This window comes from Molothrus ater, chromosome 33 (genome assembly GCF_012460135.2).
Source record: "Molothrus ater isolate BHLD 08-10-18 breed brown headed cowbird chromosome 33, BPBGC_Mater_1.1, whole genome shotgun sequence".
NCBI lineage: Eukaryota > Metazoa > Chordata > Aves > Passeriformes > Icteridae > Molothrus > Molothrus ater.
In genome coordinates, this window is record NC_071660.1 from 622101 (window position 1) to 641237 (window position 19137).

General features: G+C 52.1%; 3 pseudogenes; 2 read left to right on the top strand and 1 right to left on the bottom strand.

Moving 5' to 3' along the window:
- Positions 1-1715: 1715 nt before the first annotated feature.
- Positions 1716-3462, top strand: LOC129047041 (class I histocompatibility antigen, F10 alpha chain-like; annotated as a pseudogene).
- Positions 3463-8386: 4924 nt separating this feature from the next.
- Positions 8387-12091, top strand: LOC118700774 (flotillin-1-like; annotated as a pseudogene).
- Positions 12092-16843: 4752 nt separating this feature from the next.
- Positions 16844-19137, bottom strand: part of LOC118700766 (zinc finger protein OZF-like) — an 83496-nt pseudogene continuing 81202 nt past the window's right edge.

Here is a 19137-nt window from a genome sequence, read left to right on the forward strand (position 1 = left end):
CTCCAGCGCTGGCTCTGGGGCTGCTCTGGGGCTCCTGGGGAACCCGGGGGGCGCGACCAAAGGTGAGTGGGAACCCCGAAACCGGGAACCGCCTGAACTTCCATTTCGGGCACCGGGACCCCCTGAACTTCTATTACCGGGCACGGGAACCCCCTCATAGCCCCATTTTGGGTTCCTGTGACCCCCTCCATCCCCTTCCCCAGCACCGGGACCCCCCTGTACCCCTCATCTGGCATCGGGACCTCCAAGAAGCCCATTCGGGGCAGGGCAGGTAAAACCCCCTGAACCGCCATTCCCGGGCATGAGAATCCACTGAGCCCCCATTCCTGAGCACGGGGACCCTTGAGCGCCCATTTCTGGACACTGGGGACCCTCTTGAACTCCGAATTCCGGGTAGAGAATCCCCTGAACCCCCATTCCTGGGCACTGGGACACCCTCTGAATCTCCATTTCCGGGCACCGGGACCCCCCTGTGCCCCCTTTGGCCACACCGGGACCCCCTTGTTCACCCTCATCTGGCACCAGAACCCCCTGACCCCCCATTTCTGGTCACCGGCGGCCGCGGAACCCCCATTTTCGGGCACTGGGACCCCCCCCGGCGGGGGGATCCCCTGTCCCCCCTAATTCGGGACTGGGATTCCCGCACCCCCGGCAGTGCTCTGGGACTCCCTGCACCCCATTCCCGGCCATCCCGCCCTTCCCAGACCCCAGCCCCGCCCTTTTCCTCGGCTTTTGCACCCCAGATCACCCAAATTTCTGCGTCCCCCCCGTTCTCCATTCCTGGCGCTTCCTGGAACGGGTTCCAGGGGTTCCCCGAGGGTCTCCCGGGGGTCCCAGGGAGGATCCAGTGGGATCCAGATGAATTCCTGGAATTCCCCTTTTCCCCGTCTCACTTTTCCGTCTCCCAAGCTGCGTCCCCGAGATTCGCCCGCCTCTCCCAGCCCCAGAGCCCCCTTTCCGTGACCCAGGGACCCCCTGGAGCCCCATTCCTGCCTTTCCCAGCTCCCAGACCCCGCTGCCCTCAACACCGGGGACCCCTGGACCCCCTTTGGTGGGCACAGGGTCCCCCTGTATCCCCATCCCGCCTCTCCCAGTCCCTTCCTTGAGCCTTGGACCTTTCCTGGCTCTCCTGGTTCTGCTTCCTGATCCTTGGACATCCCCAGGCGGTCCTGGAGTTTCCCGGGTGGTTGTGGAGGTTCCAGGGGGGATTCTGGGCTCTAAGAGTGCCCTGAATTTCCAGTCCTGGGTACTGGGATTCCCCTGCACCCCCTTATCCAGTACCTCTCCCTCCCTGCACCCCCTTTCTCCTAGTCCTGCCTTCCCTTGTCCCCAGACCCCTCTTTTCCTTGTCCCTAAGCCTCCCTGGACCCCCGTTCCTGCTTTTCTCAGTCCCCAACCTCCCCTTTCTTCTCCATCAAGGACCCTCAAGATTCCTATTCCCAGGTCCTCCCACCTTGTGACCCCTTTCCTGGGCACAGGGATCCCTGGAACCCCCATCCCGCCTCTCCCTGTCCCTGTATCCCCTTTCCATAACCATGGGACCTCCTGAGCCCCCATTCCTGGACACCAGGACCCCCTGCAGGCCCTTTCCTGTCCATCCCACCTCTCTCATCTTGCACACCCTTTCCTTGGCCCCAGGATCCCCAAACCCTTCCCAGCTCTCCCAGTTCCCCTTTCATTGATCCATGATCCCCTCAGCCCCCCCAAATCTCCGTGTCCCCCCAGTTCTCCACTCCCTGCATTACCTGGAAGTGGCGGTGTCAGAACCCAGCCGGGGATCCCCCAGTACATGTCCATTGGGTACCTGGATGGGATCCCCTTCACGCGCTACGACAGCGAGCGGGGCCGGGCAGAGCCGCTGACACAGTGGATGAAGGATGGAGTCGAGCCAGAATATTGGGATAGGCAGACCCAGATCAATGTGGGGAACCAGCAGGTGGCTGCCAGGAACCTGGAGACAGCGCGGGAGCGATACAACCAGAGTGGGGGTGAGTGGGGGGAGCTGTGGGGCTGGAATGGGATCTGTAGGGACAGGTTGGGATCCATGGGGTTGAGTTGTAGATCCATGGGGCTGGGATTGGATCCATGGGGCTGGGATTGGATCCATGGGGTTGGGATTGGATCCATGGGGCTGGGATGAGGCTCTGTGGGTCTCCATCAGACTCTGGGGCTCCATAGGGCTGGAATGGGGCTCTGTGGGGTTGGGACACAATTCCATGGGTCTCTGTGGGTGCAATCCCCCCAGGTCTCCATACAAACTTGCGAGTTTCTGGCTGCGATCTCCTGTCCGATGGGAGTGTTCGGGGATCTGAGCGGTACAGCTACGATGGACGGGATTTCATCTCCTTTGACCTGGGATCTGGGAGATTTGTGGCGGCCGACAGCGCTGCTGAGGTCACCAGGAGACGCTGGAAACAGGAAGGGGCCATGGCTGAGGCACGGACGAATTACCTGAAGCACGAATGCCCAGAATGGCTCCAGAAATACGTCGGGTATGGGCAGAAGGAGGTGGAGCGCAAAGGTGGGAGCAGAATTCCTGTGGGGGTTTGGGATTTGGAAATGGAGGACTTGGGAACACAGTAATTCCTGTGGGAATTCCATGGGTAGATCTCACCCCCATGCTATTCCTATGAAATTCCATGGTCAGATTTCACCCCCATCCCATTCCCATGGAATTTCATGGGCAGATCTTGCCCCCATCCCATTCTCATGGAATTCCATGGTCAGATCTCACCCCAGTCCCATTCCCATGGAATTCCATGGATGTCTGTCACCGTTATCCATTCCAGAGCCCCCTGATGTCCATGTGTCCGGAAGAGAGGAACACGGGACGCTGATCCTGTCCTGCCACGCGTACGGATTCTACCCCAACACAATCGCAGTCAGCTGGATGAAGGGGGGTGAAACCTTGGATCAGGAGACGGAGTGGGGCGGGATCGTTCCCAACAGCGACGGCACCTTCCACACCTGGGCCAGGATCGAGGCGCTGCCGGAGGAGCAGGAGCAGTACCGGTGCAGGGTGGAGCATCCCGGAATGCCAGAGCCCGGGATCTTCGCTTGGGGTGAGGCTGGGAATGTGGGGATTGGGAATTTGGAATTCCTAAATGGGGATTCCCCTCCCCCTCATCACTATCCCGCGTTTCCCAGAGCCGACATCTGGCGGGAATCTCTCCGTGGTGGTCGCTGTCTCTGTCATCACTGCCATCCTCATCCTCATCGTTGTCCTCATCAGATTCGGCGTCTGGAAGCTCCAATCCGGTAACACACGGGATGGGGGTCGGGAAGGGACACGGATCCACCCAGCACCATTCTGGGAATCCTGTGCCACTGACGCTGATCCCACTTTGTTTCCACAGGGAGGAGGGGACAGGAATGGATACAACCCGGCAGCCGGTGAGTTCCAATGGCGGATCCAGCTCTGGATCCCCTCTGTGCGGATCCCAGGATGGATCCTGGGGTTAATCCCAGCGTGTGATCCATGCTGGAATCTCATGGATCTTCTCTTTCTGCAGGAAAAGATGTGAGAACCAATGGCTTGAGCACAGGTACGGAGCAGGATCAGGGTGGGATTCCAGAAGAGGATTGGGGCAGGATGGATGGACTGGGATCAAGGAGGGATTCTGGATCAGAGCACGGTCCAGAGTGGGATCAAGATTCAGAGTGGAATTGTAGAGTGGGATTTGGGCTGGATTGTGGAGTGGGATCAGGAGGGATGGAATGGAGCAGGATCAGGTTGGGGTTCCAGAGAATGACTGGGGCAGTATGGATGGGGCGGAATGGAGTGGGATGGATGAAGCAGGGTTGGGGCAGAGTGGATGGAGTGGGATCAGGTGGGATGGATGGAGCAGGATTGCAGCATGGTTGGGGTGGGTTTAGGTGGGATGGATGGAGCAGGATTGCAGCATGGTTGGGGTGGGTTTAGGTGGGATGGATGGAGCAGCTCCTGCTCTCCATGGACTCCAGCCTGGTCCATCCTGTGGAATGGGGACAGGGACAGGGTGACACCGTGACCCTCTCTCATCCTGGCAGGAATTACCCCCTGAGCGATCCATGGAGCTGGATCCTGCCCCTTCCCTCTTCCCAGGAAAGCTGAGAGCTGCCAGCAGAGCTCATCCTGCTGCTCCCACCCACCCCACAGCTCTTGCTAACAGATCCATTTCCCGTTTTCCAATGTTTTAAAGGCAAGAACCACAAATATTCACAATGCTTCACTTCTGGTGTGAAATTATCCTGCTTTGGGCAATAAATCCTGCTTGGGGCAATAAATCCGGGTTCCCTCCTCCAGTGTCTGGCAGTTCATCTCTGGGAGCCAGGAATGGGAATGGGGTCACTGGGACAGAGATGGAGACACTGGGAGCAGGGATGGGGACACCAGGAACTGGGATAGGGGAAGCAAGAGCAGGATGGGGACACCAGGACTGGGATGAGGATGCCAGGAGCAGGATGGGGACACCAGGAGCAGGATGGGGACACAAGGAGCAGGATAGGGACTTGCCAGCCATGCTCCATCCCCCGGGATTCATTTCCCACTCCATGTCCCATGTCCGAGGTGTCCCCAGGAGGGTTTGGCTGCGTTGGGCTCCTGGAGGGGCAGTGCAATGGGGGGAGGGGCCCGGCCAGGCCTCATTGTCCCCAGTGGTCCTTGAGTGTCCCAAAATCAGGGCTCAGGATCTCAGAGAGGTTCCCTGGCCATGACCATGGCCATGACACAAGCACGAGATGGCCATGAGATGAGAATGACCATGAGTGACACAGCCCTGAGATGACCATGGGATGACCATGACTGTGACCATGACACAACCACAACCCTGACCATGAGATGATTTGGACCAAGAGATGATCATTGATTGGCCATGGCACAACTGTGGCCTTGAGGTGACCATGTGTCATGGTTTGACACTGGCACAATGCCAGTGCCCCCATGAAGATACCCTCTCCCTGGTAGCTGCTGTGAGATGTGACCAGGAATAAGCAAAGCAGGCTCCTACTTAGGAAAGAAAAGAAAACAGAACTTGATTAACTACTCTACAACTACAAATAAAAAGGAACACACACACAAGGAAAATGAAAACCTTACAAATACATTTCCTCCTCCCCCCACCAAATTTCCAACACAATACATCTATTCCTCAAATCACCAACTCTTAGTCCAGAACCACCCTTCAGGCAATCAATCCTCAGTTCATCAAGAGGAGAGGAGTCCTTCTTGTACCATGGGCTTCCCCTGGAAACACAGCTGAAGCCTCGTGTGTTTCCGTGTCACTCGTGGCACCGCCCGGAGTACATCTGCCGTCATGACCTCTTCCTTTCATGTCCAGTGCTCTCACCACTGAACACGGACCAGAGCTGCTTCTAGGGTTGTCTTTTTTTAAAGATGCTCTGTCCCGATCCAAAAAAGGCACAGTCTCTCCTTTGGGACACCTGTCCCCCCCATATTTTTTCACCCCCTGGGGCTGAGGGGCACCAACACTGAACCCTCTTGGTTCTGAGGCATTGCCTCCCCCTAGATGCAGTCTCTGTGTCACAAGGAACATGGTTCTGTCCATGGCTGTACAAAAAGAGTCCATCAAAAGCCACTCCATCATCTCTTCCCACTAGGATTCTTCTCTACTCTTCCACTATCTCTCACTCGCCCAGACCTCTCTCACACTTGCACATTTCCTTCCTCATCTTCCACTCTACCTTCTAGGAGAGGTCAATGATCTGTAAAGTTCTCATTCTCCAAAAAAAGGGGTTGAAAGGTTAAAAGCTCCTACAAGCGGCCGGCTGAACCCCCCCCTTCTTCTCCGTCCCAGCCGTGCTGCCGGCGCAGGCCCATGTTTATCCAGTTTCAAGGTTACAGTCCCAGGCAGCGGCTCTCTTTCTCTCTCTGTGTCTCTCAGGGGGGCTGCCCGATGGCTCCCGGTGTCTCTCTCTCTCTCTTCCACCCTTCCACCCCCGGGCTCAGGCCTACCTCTCCCGGCCACATGGCTTTCCCCTCCCACTGCCCAGCCAGCAGCTGGGCCGGGGGAGAGACCCGAACTCTTTCCCGCCGGAAACCCAAAAGGGCCCTCCCAGGGGAGAGCTCTGCTTTTAACCCCGTGTTCTCAGAGGCGTGTCCATGTCCTAATGGCCAGGTTAAATGTCAATATTAAAGCCTGAATATCCATTGGCCAAAACCACAGCATCCCCAAAAACACATTTCCTGTCAAACCACCACACCATGAAGTGACAATGACATGATCATGAGATGACCATTACAGTGAGATGACCCTGAGCATGAGATGATGGTGATCAGGAAATGACCATGACCATGTGAAGGCCATGAGATGACTGTGACCATGAGATGATCACCACCATATGGCCCAACCACAGCTGAGAGATGACCATGATAAGATTGTGGCAAATGAGTTGAATGTGAGATGATCATAAAATGACCATGACAATGCAATGACCATGACCATGACCATGGGATGACCATTACAATGAGATGACCATGAGCATGAGATGATTGTGACCAAGAGATGACCATGAGATGATCAGAACACACCATGGCCATGTGTGATCATGGTCATGACACGACTGTGAGATGACCATTACAGTGAGATAACCATGAGAATACGGTGATGGTCATCAGGAAATGGTCATCAGGAAATGACCATCACCCTGAGATGGCCATGAGATGACTGTGACCATGACACAACCATGATCATAAGATGACCACTACAGTGAGATACAACTGTGACCATGAGATCACCGTGACCATGAGATTATAGTGACCAAGACATGACCACAATGCAACCATGGCCATGTGGCGATCAAGGCCATGAGATCACCATGACTGTCACCATAATACAACCACAACCATGAAATGATCAAGATCATGACAAGATTCCAGAGCTGACCAAGAGATAACCATGACCATGACACAACCACAGATGTAAGGTGACCATGATGTGATTGTGGCCATGAGTTGACCATGAGGTAACAATGAGATGACCATGACATGGCTGTGAGATGACCATGACATGACTGTGAGCATGTGATAACTGTGACCAAAGACCATGAAATGACCACAACACATCATGGCCATGTGGTGATCAAGGCCATGAGACAATTGTGAGATGACCACAACCATGACAGGATTATGACCATGAGATGATTGTTACAATGAGATGACCATGATCATGGAATACCCATGACTGTGACACAACCATTGCTTTGATGATGTGATTGTGACCATGAGATGACCATGAAATGACCATGAGATGATCATGACTAAATTATGGCCATGGGGTGATCAAGACCATGAGATGACCTTGACCATGCAATGACCATGACACAACCATGACCTTGAGATGACCACGCGGTGACCATGAGATGACCATTACAGTGAGATGACAGTGAGCATGAGATGATGGTGATCAGGAGATGACCAAGACCATGAGATGACCATGCAATGATCATGACACAACCGAGAGCATGAGATGTTTGAGATTAGGAGATGAACACAATATAACCACGGCTATGAAATTATTGTGGCCACAGGTGACCACAACCATGAGATAATGGTGATAAAGAGATGATTATGACCACGAGATGACCATGACCATGAGATGTCCATGACCATAACCATGATATTAATTTGACAGAACTATGACTATGACTGTGACCATGACCATGAGATGATGGTAATCAGGAATGATATGAGCATTATGGTGAGTTGACTATGAGCACGAGATGATGATGATCAAGAATTGACCATGACCATCATGGTGACACCATGACTGTGATGGTGACACGACTACAACTGTGACATGACCATGAGCATGAGATATTGAGACCAAGCGATGACCATGAGATGACCATGACTATGACCATGACACAGCTATGGCCATAAGGTAATGAAGAAATGTCCATGACTGTGACCATGACAAAACAATGACTCTGAGATGACCATGGCCGTGGGGAATTGTGACCAAGAAATGACCACAACATGACCATGACCATAACATGATCCTGATCATGAGATGACCATGAGCATGAGATGATTCTGACTATGACACAATTGCGGCCGTGAGATGACCATGATACAATTATGGCCATGAGCTGACCTTGAGCTGACCATGACATGACCACGATCCGGCCAAGGTCTGGAGCTCCCCAGACGCCGTCACTGCCCTCACCCCCAGGTTCATCCTTTACTGAAATTGTTCATTTCCCATGGAAAAGACGGAAATCTGAGTAGGGCGCAGCCAATGGAGCGCCGGGAAATCAGGGACGTCACAGGTTGCCAGGCAGAACAGATTTCCCTTACCCGCCCTTGGCGCGGCAGCCAATGGGAAACCGCGTGTTCGGTGACGTCACCGCGCTAATGCGGAAGTGGCGAGCGCGGGGGCTGCCGGGATCGGGGCGGCGGTCGCGGATCGCGATTGATCCCGAGTGGCTCCGATCGATCCCGACTGATCCCCATCGATCCCCATCGGCTCCCATCGATCCGCGGCCCTTCCCCGCCGCGATGTTCTTCACCTGCGGCCCCAACGAGGCCATGGTGGTGTCGGGTGAGTTCGGGGGGCCCGGGGGCTCCTGGTCACCCTCAGAATTCCTGGGAACCCCCAAATCCCCTCAGAATTTCCCGGGAACCCCCAGAATGTCCCAACACCTCCCAGGAACCCCCAGAATTCCCCCGAAAATCCTTCCAGGACCCCCGCCCGCGCCCTTCAATCTCCTGAGAATCCCCGGAATTCCCCAAAAACTCCCGGGAAGCCCCAGAATCTCTCCCCTCAAAATCTCCTGGGAACCCCCAAAACCCTCCAAGGAACCCCCAGAATTATCCCCAAAACTCCTGGGAACCCCCCGCCCCCCCCGGACCCCCAAATTCATCCTGGGACTCATTGGACCGGAACCCTCCTAAGCCCCCAAACCCCTCCTGGGACCCCCCAGACTCCTCCCCGAGGGTCCCCCCCATCCATTCTGCCCCACCCCGGGACTCCTGGGGACTCCCCCCCAAATTTTCCCCCAGATTTTCCCCCCAATTTCCCCCCTTCAAAACCCCTGAGGTCCCCCCTGACCAACCCAACCCCCTCCAAGCCCCTGCTGGGACCCCCCCGAAACCCGTTCCGGGGATTCCTGAGGGTGTCCCCGTGTCCCCCCGAGGTTTTGGGGTCCCCCCGGGGTTTCAGGTCCCCCCCAGCTCTCGGTGCCCCCCAGGTTTCTGCCGCAGCCCCCCGGTGATGGTGGCCGGGGGCCGGGTGTTGGTGATCCCGTGCCTGCAGCAGATCCAGCGGTGAGGAGGGGCCCGGGGGGGGGGGTTTGGGGTTCGGGGTGGGGGGGGTTCCCCAGAGATTTGGGGTGATCTCCCCGGCCTCCCCAGGATCTCCCTGAACACGCTGACGCTGCCCGTGCGCAGTGAGAAGGTTTAAACCCGCCACGGGGTGCCCATCTCCGTCACCGGCATCGCACAGGTACCCCTGGAACGACCCAAAACCACCCCGAAAATACCCCAAAAATACCCTCATGGACCCCAAAAAATCCCCCATCAGAACGGCCAAAAATCCCCCAAAATCCCCTCCTGGACTCCCAAAACAGCACAACCCCCCCCCCCAAAAATCCCACCCCCCCCCCCAGAAAACACCCCCCCAGGAATCCCCCCAGAATTGCTTTCTGTGCTCCCAAAAATCCCCTCCTGGACTGCCAGAAATACCCTAAAAATCCCCCCAAAATCCCCTCCTTGGCCCCTGAAAATCCCCCCTCAGAATCCCCCAAAAGTCCCTTCCTTGACCCCCAACAACCCCCTAAAAAATCTCCCATCAAAACCCCAGAAATCCCCTCCTGGACACCCCAAAATCTCCCCTCGGAATCCCCAAAAATACACTCATGATCCCCCAAAATCCTTCCCGGGATCCCCAAAATGCCCCTCGGTACCTGCAGCCCTCCCCAGACCCCAGCAACCCCATTCAGAGCCCCCAAAAATCAACTCAGAACCCCGAAAATCTCTTTGGGAACCCTCAAAATCCCCCTCTGGGACCCCCCAAATCCCCCCAGAACCCCCAAATATCCCACGCGGGTACCCCCAAAACCCCCTCGGGACCCCCAAACCGACACTCTGAAACTCCGAAATCTCCTTAGAACCTCCCAAAAATCCTCCGGGACCCCCAGTTACCCCCCGGGACCCCCCAAAACCCCCCCGGGGCTTCCCTGCCCGAACCAGCCGGGGTGGCATGGCCCTTTTAAGTGAGGTTGTTGTGGGGCCCACCTAAGGGCATTCTTAAAGCGGCGATGGTAGCGGGAAGCGCAAAACAAATCAGGGGAGGAAGGAGCCCTTTAAAGGGGGTTTGGAGTGGTGGGGCCCACCGGAAACACTTGCAGGGGTTAAAAAGGCTCCCAGAAAGGGCATTTAGGGGTGAGGATTCCCTTGAAAGGAGCTCGAAGTTTTGGGGATCCCCAAACCCCTGGGATTGGAGGGGGAATCCTCCTTAAAAGAGGCTTGGAGTGGTGGGGACCCAAAAATTCCTTAAGAGGAGGAAAAACCCTTTAAAAATCCTTTCAAAAAACCTTAAAAAATATTTAAATTCCCTTTAAAGCCTTTATCAAAACCGTAAGAAATAGAAAAGGTTTGTGATGGGGCAGCCTTCCTAAACCCTTCTTAAAGGGGTCAAGGTCCAGTCCTTAAAGTGGTTCTGGGTGGTGGGGACACCAAAATCCCACTGGAGGGTCTTGACCTCCCTTAAAAGGAGTTTTTGGTGGTGGAGACCCCTTTAAGAGGGGTAAGACCTCCCCAGAAATGGGCTGGGATTGGTGTGGACCCCTAAATCCTCTCCAAGTGGATTATACTCTACAAAGGGCGCTACCCTGGTGGTCCCCACCCTATCAATCAAACTTCAAAAGGCAATGCCACACCTACCCCTGAAAGGGGCCATGCCAATTTTGGGGGGGTCCCAGGGGTGGCTGGGGGGGTCCCCATGTGATCCCAGCTCCCCCACAGGTGAAGATCCAGGGGCAGAACAAGGAGATGCTGGCAGCTGCCTGCCAGATGTTCCTGGGCAAATCGGAGAGCGAGATCGGCCAGATCGCCCTGGAGACGCTGGAGAGCCACCAGCGCGCCATCATGGCCCACATGACTGTGGAGGTGGGGCTGGGGGAAGCCACGCCCTCTTCGGGGAAGCCACGCCCCTCCCAGGACAGACACACCCATTTGGGATCCAACCAATGCCCCCCGTTTGGGATGGGCCGTGGCCCCTTTAAGAAATCCCAGATCTCAGAAGCCACGCCCCCATTGTGCCAACCTGGATTGACTCACCCCCTCAGGGGGAAGTTGCCATCTCCCCTTGGGCTGGGATGTGGCTCTTTAAGAGATTTCCCCCCATTTGACCCATAAGCTCCACCCCTTGAAAGCCCCCACCCCTGGAGGAGGCCATACCCCCTGTAAAGCCACACCCACAATATGTCACCCTTTTGCTAAAGCCCTGCCCACCAGCACAAGATCCTCCTTCCCTCTAAAGCCATGCCCACTCCTGCCCCACCCCTACCCTAAGCCCCGCCTCCCTTCTTGACCCTGCCCCAGTATAAGCCCCACCCTGTCTCAAAGCCACACCCACCAGACTCCACCCCATGACTCCGGCCATGCCCCTGCATCAAGTCATGTCCCTGCCTTAATCGTGTCCCCACCCCTCAATTTAGATCACACCCACTTTGCTCAAGCCACATCCCACCTTAAACCTGATCTCTTTCTGCTTAAGCCACACCCACAGAACCAAGCCCCTGAGATCAAAGCCTATCTGGGGATAGGTAGCAAACACACCTGGGGGGGCTGGAATGGGGCCTGGGAGCTCACCTGGAGCACCTGGAACATTCCAGAACACCTGGAACCTCCAAATGCTGGGGTTTTCTCCCAAATTTGGGTCTCTTGGGTCACCTGAGGATGCCCCCAGGCTGCCTGAGTTCCCCCTAGAGATAGCTGGCCCCCCCTGCCTGGTGTCATCACATTCCCTGTGATCCATGTTGGGAACGCTCCTGGCTGCTTCTCCTTTTGGTTTGGCCTTAATTTTCCTCTGCTTCACCTTCATCCTTTAAAAAGACCCCAAACTGGGTTAAATGAAGGAAATTGATCGAATATATCTGCAGTTCCACAATTTCTCAGTTGTTTTAGAGGGAATTTAGGATTTGGGGACTCATTCTGTGTGGAGTGCTGCTGTTGCTAAGAGGCAGGAATTTGATCTCACCCTTCTTGTGTTGCTGAGAACTCCTCCCCTGACCCAAACCCCAACTCCACCCTTGGGATACCCTATAAAAACTCCATGGCCTTGCCTTTGCCCTGTCTTTGGGGGGTAAGAAATGGATTCCCAAAGGATCAGCCCTTTTCTCACTGGATTCCAAAGGATCAGCCTCATTCTCTACTGGATTCCCAGAGGATTCTGACTCTGTCACATTTTTTTTTTGTTTCTACTATTGCGTTTGAATTTTTAATTTTTCCTAATAAAGAACTGTTATTTCTACTCCCATATCTTTGCCTGAGAGCCCCTTAATTTCAAAATCAATTCTAATTTTTATAGTTGTTTATTCTTATTGATAATAGTAATAATAATAATAATAATAATAATAATTTTTTTCAAAGGGAGGGAGATTACATTTTCCATTTCAGTGGAGGCTCCTGAAATGAGGAGACACCCCCAAGGACGGGCCATGTGAAATAGTTTCTGAAATATGTAAATGAGTTTATGGATATGCATGAGGGTCTATGAATATGCAACAGGCTGATGGAATTAAAACCAGATTTATATAAGGGGTGTCCCTGAAAATAACTGGGGGGTCTTGGTGGCAGTAACAACCTTTGCTCGATGGTCCTTGTCTCCCATGACATCGGCCTGTTGCATATTCATAGACCCTCATGCATATCCATAAACTACTTTTCATATTCCAGGAACAAAATTGGCTTCATCCTGTTTGGGGGTCCCACCCCCCTCCCAGCTCAGTTTTGGGATCCCATACCGCTCCCAGCTTCATTTGGATGTCCCATTCCCCTCCCAGCTCAATTTTGGGGTCCCACCCCCCTCTTTTCCCCACTCTCCCTCCCCTTTCCGATTGTTCCCCCAGTCCCCTCCCCTGTGTTTGGTTTTGGGGGCTCCAGGCCCCTCCTGCTCCGTTTTGGGGTCCCGACCCCGTTTTGCATTAATTTGGGGTCTCCAGCCCATCCTCAGGGTCACCTTCCCCCCCTCCCCAAATTGCGCTCCTGGCAACTGATGAGTCATCAGCGAGACACGCTCTGATTGGCTGGAAATTACCCCGCGCAGTCTCTGATTATTGAACGCAGTGAGAGGCCTTGGTCTGCGCCTGGCAACTGATGAGTCAGAGTCGGGCCGGGCGCTGATTGGCTGAAAATCGCGGAGCGGGGCCAGTGCTCTGAGTTTCTGCCCAGCAAGTAGATTGTCATCAGTGCTGCGCGTTCTGATTGGTCGGGATCTGTTTTGGGGTGGGGACAGGAGGAACTGGGGTTACTTGGGGTTTCTTTGGGTTTATTTAGTGATTGTTTGGGGTTTATTTCGGGTTATTTATGGATTATTTGGGGTTTATCTTCGGTTTTACTTGGTTCATTTCTGTTTATTTGGGGTTATTTGGAAGTATTTGGGTTAGTTTGGGCTTATTTGGGTTTATTTGGAATTGTTTGATGTTCTTTGGGTTTATCTTAGTGTATATGGCATTTTTAGGTGTAATTGAAATAATTTGGTGTTTTATGGGTTTAATTTAGGGTTTTTTTTTTGTTTTTTGTGGTTATTTGGATTTATTCAGGGTTTTCTGGGGGACTTTTGGGTATTGTTTGGGTTTTTTTGGGGTTATTTGGGGTTTATTTCGAGTGTTTTGGGGTTATTTGGGGTCATGTGGAGTCAAAAATTCCGGGAATGTTTCTCCTGCAAAAATATGGGAATTTTTCCATAAAAATCTGAGAATTTTTCTCCAAAAAACTGGGAATGTTCCCTTAATAATCCCGGACTTTTCCCAGCCAAAAGTGGCGCGCCCCGCCCCAAACCAACCAATCACCGCGGGTCTCCCCTCGGGAAGAGCGGCCTCCCCGTGCGCCGATCCAACCAATCACTGCACGCCTCCCTCAAACAAGCCCGCCTCCACACGCGCCGAACCAACCAATCACCGCAGGCCTCCCCTCAGCTACTGCCGCCTCTCTCGAGCCGAACCAACCAATCACCGCGCGCCTCCACTCGTCAAAGCCCGCCTCCCCGCCCCTCTCCTGTCAATCACTGCGCCCTCTATGAAACCAACCAATCACCGGGCGTCTCCCCTGATCCACTTCTGCCCTCCCCGCGCCGCTCCAGCCAATCAGAGCCGAGCCCGAAGCGGCGCCCCCTGACCCCGGGGCCGGAGGTGGCGCGTCCTCCCCCCCCCCCGCCGCCCCCCGGGACCCCCTCAGGGACCCCCGGGAGCCGCCCCGGGCTCGGGCGGGTCCTGCGGGAGGCGCTGGAGAGAGCGGGGGAGGTGCTGGGAGAGGACGGGGGGCTCCGGGAGCTGCTGAGGAGGCGCAGGAACAGGTGAGGGGTCCTGGAGGAGTCGTAAGGGGAATTTGGGGAGGGGTCTTGAGGACGTTTAGGGGGCATTTGGGGAGGATCCGGGGGGAACTTGAGGGGGTTTTAGCGGGGTCTCGGGGTGCTGTGGGGGCTTTGGGGGGGAATTTGGGGAGGGGTCCTCGGGAGGTGTCATGATCCATCCTCACGGATGGGTTTCGTGATGGTTCGTGGATTTGATCTCAGGGTGCAAAAAGAACCAACACGGTACAAGGGGGTTTGCAGTGATAATCGAAACAAATGCACCTTTATTGAATGATCACAGCAAAAGGCGATAGAGGGATTAAGGGAGAGAAAAAGATAGAGGAAGAGAGAGACAAAAGAGAGAGAGAGAAAGAGGGGGATAGAGCTACCAAATGTAGAGACGAAGTCCTTTGGTCCAGTCCAGTCGAGGATCCGCCTGTTACGTCGGGGAGATCTCGAAGTCTCTCGCTAACTCAGAGGTTTTTATTATGATAACTCTATTGGAAATTGCAAGGCGAGGTGGGGGGGGAACAGATACAATAAGGAATAGATGTAACAGGTAGTCCATGCTCTCAGCAGTAAACGAGAGCCATTGTGTTCTTGGTCCAGCGGTCACAACCTGCAGGCAAACATCTCGCTTTGGTCAGCTTGCCTCCCCCACACACCTGCCCCGGGCTGGGGGTTTCAGTCCCAGTCCTTGGAAGGAGCAGAGGGGCCTTTTCACATGGGGGTTTCATGTCTCAGTCCTTGATGGAGAGGCTCCTTACATCTCAGTCTGTCTGTCACGGTGGTTGTAAAACAGGTGAGGATCTTCTGTGGGGGACCACCCAGAACTCAGGAGAATCGAGCCAGGCCGAGAGGTGGGACAGCTCCCAAGGCTGTTGTTGCACAAAGGGCACGGTGCTTCCTTCTTCTTCTCATTGGGCTCAGTGTAGCATACAGCAAACAACACCTGTGAAAGCAATGGCTTGGCAACGCTCTCAGGTCTCAGGCACATGACTTTCTCCTTTGGAGCCAGAGATTTAAGACAGGGGGGGATCTTCTCTTCAGTGGTCCCCCAGTGACGATCGTGAGGCAGATGAAGGAAAATTCGGACAGACTCTCACACGACCCCGTGACTCACGATTGTCTTGAGGGATCTTCATCAGCAGAACTCTGGAGTGTCGCTGATGGGTCTGCAGAACTCGCCGTGCGTTGGTAGTATAACCCGGAAAAATAGGGACAACAGAAAGAGAGGGAAAAGAGAGAGAGAGAAGGAAACGAAAGGATAGGAAAAGGAGGGGAAAAAGGGAAACAATAAACAAACATAATTCATATTGCTTATCATAACAATTTTCACAAATGGTTGATTAATTAAACAATATTACTTTTATAACAATTTTCAAATGGTTAAAACAAGTCACAAATAATCAAAAGCAAAAGCAATAAACAAATCATAATAAAAGCATTAACTTCAAAAAATGATTTTCTAAAACAATTCACTAAAAATGGAAAGTAATTCCCAGAAAATCATAAATGGAAATTAAGGATTATTCCAAAACACATATGCTTATTCATAATTGTCTTGTGTCAAAGGCTTGGGGATGTCCACAGTGCATGGGACATCAGCCAAGTTGTGTGCATTAACTATAGACGTCAATCTTGTCAGCTGTTTCATGCTCCAATTCATAACGAATGGGACTGCTGATAAAATAAAACCAAGCAGAATTGGTATCAAAAGGATAACAATGGGATGACACAGACTGCTCAGGACACCCGTGGCAGTAGGAGACCACCTAAAAGAGTATCCCACCCCCTGTGCTCGGCATCTTTCTCCGCTCTTTCCATGACACGGGGTATCTGTCTCACATTGTGATGAGCAGTCACCAGGGCTTTCTGTGCGTTTTTCTCAATCTTCTCAAGGATTTCAACTAAGTCTCGATGGAGCAGCAGTTGTCTTACCAAAGTGAGATCCATCCCAATAGGAGTAGGCATCAGTTTGTGAATCAGTGTGTAGTTGGATTGCAATGGGTAGTGAGAGGTAACTGGAGCTTCATAAGAGAAATCCCATCCTGTAATCTTGGTAAAGTTACAAGCACAGAAATTTGAATGATTTTTGGTATCTACTACAACATTGTCTACTAATACAAAATCACAAGCAGTTCTAAGCATGCACATCTATTGCCTATGTATGTAAGGACTGTTTCAGAAGTCTCATTAGGATGAATTTCAAAATGACAGATATTTTGCTCTGTGTCTAAACAAATGTCTTGAGCTATGATTGCATTGCTTTCTCAGATGAACCCTTGTTGTTCTTAGACAATACAAGATTCTAAATTAATTTTGCCATTTCTCACCCATTTGACCGGGCCCATTCCCAATGCTCATAAGGATAGAGAACAGCTCCATCATCATCCAGCCCTAATGCAATCATAGGAAATATCAAACGCACTGAGGCATTACGTATGGTTAACACAAAAGCCATGGCTGTGTTTGTAATGGGATTGTAAGTAAAATTCACCAGGTTCCACCAGGATTGGAATTCTCTTTCAAAATAGTGGCACTGTCCCAAATTATTTTCCCAATTTCAGTAGGAAAAGTGCCTTCTTCACCTTCTCTTATCATTGAGGCAGCAACTGACTGCATCCACAATTGTGCCTGGATACAGCTGAGAGCCAAAGAAATGTTGTTTTGTGTAGCACCGAGTGCATCATTTACCAATTTGTGGTCATTTACATTTACCTTTTCCCAATTTGGCAAAATGTTTGATAGCAGCCACTGGTGTGTTCCTGAAGCCAATGACTGCAGTGGTTGTTGTAACTTGGTCAAATCTCTAGTTGTAGCAGCCAATTTTATTCATTAATACTTCTGAATCAATACTCTTTAGAATTCCCAATCCTGTTCCCACAACACCGGTTATGTCTCTTAGCGTCCGTCTTTTAAAAGAGTTCCGCTTTTGCAACCAGGTCATCCAACCCTCAAAGGAAGTTTGCAAAAAAGGTGAACAGGCCGGCTGAATTTCTGAGACATTACTTTGCATCAGCAATTTGACTTGTTTAAGAGACCATGCCGGATTGAACAGTATTTGTTGTTGTCCTGTTTTCCTAATTGTATCTGGTCCATTTTCAAAAATTCTTGGGCTAAGCATAAGCGGTGGTTGGGCTGGAGTGGTGGTGGTGTAAATTGTAACAAGTTGGGCTACAGCATTTACTATAAACTTAAAATTTTTTGGACCAAAGACAAACCACTTCTATGGTTTGTGCCAATGTAAAATTGTGCCAACAATCCTGTAAGCTTGGGTGCGTACAAACCTTTTCATGCTTATTTGTTTGATCTGTCAAAACACTGATTGAGGTTGTGTTACTATGGGTAGTTCCGTTAATAATTTGGATCCTATACTAATTTTTTTCCCCACTATCCCTTGAAGCTGCCAAGTTTTTTGGTTTTCCCATTCCTGCCCAGTGTATATCTGATTTTCATGCGTAACAACAGTTGATAGTTTTAAATCCCTCACATTTCCTGTGGATCCGGAAAAATGAACAAAAGCCTGGGACCAAGGCCATTCAGTATCAAGTTGACTAAGGGTGCTCTCAGTCCTTTCTACCCACTGGGGTGTGACTACTGTACTCAATGTGGACTTTGTTATAGCATTTATCTTAAATTTGTAAACCAGGCCTTTTAAACTTTATGGATTTGTCAAGTTATTTTGCCAACGGCATGTCACATAAGTTGGTTTGGCTAAAGTAAAATTATGCCAGCAGTCAGTTGATTAATTTCTACAATCCTTTGTAATTGCATTGTTGGTTCTGGGGCCTAAAGTGTAGTTACCAACGTACTCCTGCCGGCAGCACAGAGTGAGGGGAATTTGTATGGTACACTCCCACTTTGTCGTAGGACACAGTTCTGTTGTAGGGATGTGCAAATAGTTTTTTCCAGCTGGTTCTAAAAAATTTCCGGCACCTGCAATGGAGGTGGCTTTCTCATAGAGAGATCCTTCCACTTTTCTGCACGCTACCACAATCGACTCACCAATTGTTCCAGTTAGGGTTCTAGTCCAGTCCTTCTGATCCCATCCCCACTCACTTGGGCGATATATCTCAGAGTCATGCAGCACTATAGGCTCTAGGTTCAGGTGGCGACCCTTGGGATATGATCCTAGAACATTAGTGTGATGGATGGTAGCTTCAGACCACGACCACTCAGCAGGATTCTGTCCACGGAATTGTGGTAGGATGCAGAAAAGTATCACCAGTGTTATCATGGTTCAGATGATCCTCATGTCCCTCAGGGTTCTTCTGTAAAAGTAAACACGACAGAATCCTGCCACTAAGGGACAGAAAAAGTTAGAATGATGGAATTATCCAGTGTGTATTTATCCAATGCTCTCTCCCTAGAGCATCAGAGGCTACCCATGCATGTTTATTCAGAGGGGTTTTAGCACTAGTGGTACTTCCCCTACAGTAGGGAGGCCCACCAGAACAGGTTGTCCAGGGTAATATGCTGGAATCTTGAAATCATCTGGTCTCCCTAGAGAGGCAATTATGCTTGGAGCTATGGGGCAAAAGGCAGTGATTTTGGGACACCCATTTACTCCCCATCTGTCATTCACCCTTTTCACAGCTTCCCATAACCGAACATCCCAATT